This window comes from Penaeus japonicus, unplaced genomic scaffold, assembly GCF_977035675.1.
Source record: "Penaeus japonicus unplaced genomic scaffold, GWHDUDI00000001_assembly GWHDUDI00000025, whole genome shotgun sequence".
Classification (NCBI taxonomy): Eukaryota; Metazoa; Arthropoda; class Malacostraca; order Decapoda; family Penaeidae; genus Penaeus; species Penaeus japonicus.
Genome location: NW_028234427.1, coordinates 29,358,460 through 29,359,582, shown reverse-complemented (window position 1 = coordinate 29,359,582; position 1,123 = coordinate 29,358,460). Strand labels below are relative to the sequence as shown.

The following is a 1,123-nucleotide window of genomic DNA, read 5'->3' as shown; positions in this document are numbered from 1 at the left end:
ACGTTCTGGTGAAAGAGAAGGGTCACGGTATGGTGCGACACTGAACAGGGTCACCATGGCTGTGTAAACATTTTCAAATTGCAATACACAATCACCGCCTAAGGTCAGATATCACAAAGTGGTCGCATATAGGGTCATTACAGGGTCAGATTATCAGTTGAGGGTCACACATCGAAGTGAGAGGTCAACGCATTACGCTGATGGTGGGTAGGTAACCAGGAGGGGGGAGGGGGTGGGGGCAGAAATCATGGTACCCAAAATCACATCACGATAATGTTCCACATCACGTTCTAAGGATGTGGGCAGAGGGACTTTGGGGTGGTAGGGTGGGTGGTGGGAGGGGGTCACACACGCCGGATGCACAATCCCAAGGAACCTCGGTTGACCTGAAGGGCCGCCATCGCCTTCTGCCTCGCGACAGGACCGGGATTTCACCTGAGTTTGCAAACACTGACATGAGTTTAAACACACACACACTCATCAGCGGTGCGCCTGGGGCGACACTGGTCTCGGGCAGCCACTACTGGCCCTCCCCTCTCCTTGCTCCCCCTCTGCCCTCCCTCTCCTTCCTCTCCCCTCCCTCTCCTTCCTCTCCTCCTCCCTCTCATTCCTCTCCCCTCCCCCTCCCTCGTATTCCCCTCTATCATATACTTTCCTCCCTCCTCCCTTCCCTCTACCTTATACATTTCCTTCTCTCTCCCTCTCCCCTCCATCTCTTCTCCTCCCTTCCATCCCCCGCCCACTACCCGGTAGTTCTCCCTTTCCACGCCAATCTTCTGTTATCCCCCTTCCTTTACCCTCCCTTTCCTCCTCCATCCCGTCTCTCTCCCATACCTCCTCCCTTCTCCCCTCTCCCCTCTCTGTTTTCTCCTTCATTCTTCCCCCCTGTCTCCTCCATCTTTCTCTCTTTCTTTCTCCCCTCTTCTCTCTTTCTTTCCACCCTTACTTTCTCCCCTCTCCCTTCCCTCTTTCTCTTTCTTTCTCTCTCCCTTCCTCTCTCTTCATTTCAACCCTCTCCCTTCTCCTCTCTCTGATTTTCTAATCCATTCTCCCTCTTCTCTTTTCTCTATCTCTACCTATCCCTCTATCTACCTCTTCTCCTTCCACCCTCTCCCTTCTCCTC

The 1,123-nt window shown here is 53.4% G+C and overlaps 1 protein-coding gene across 9 annotated transcripts in view; it reads right to left on the bottom strand.

Moving 5' to 3' along the window:
• The window catches only part of LOC122255525 (protein-lysine N-methyltransferase SMYD4), an 11,561-nt gene extending 11,047 nt beyond the window's left edge, over positions 1–514 (bottom strand). Inside the window, exon 1 of one of the 9 annotated variants that reach the window (XM_043019660.2) lies at positions 456–514. The gene's annotated coding sequence lies outside the window, so the exon portion shown is untranslated. Of the gene's footprint in view, positions 1–376 lie in introns of all 9 variants that reach the window. The other 8 variants (XM_043019661.2, XM_043019662.2, XM_086551588.1 and 5 more) reach the window with 8 other exon arrangements.
• Between the last annotated feature and the right edge of the window lie 609 nt (positions 515–1,123).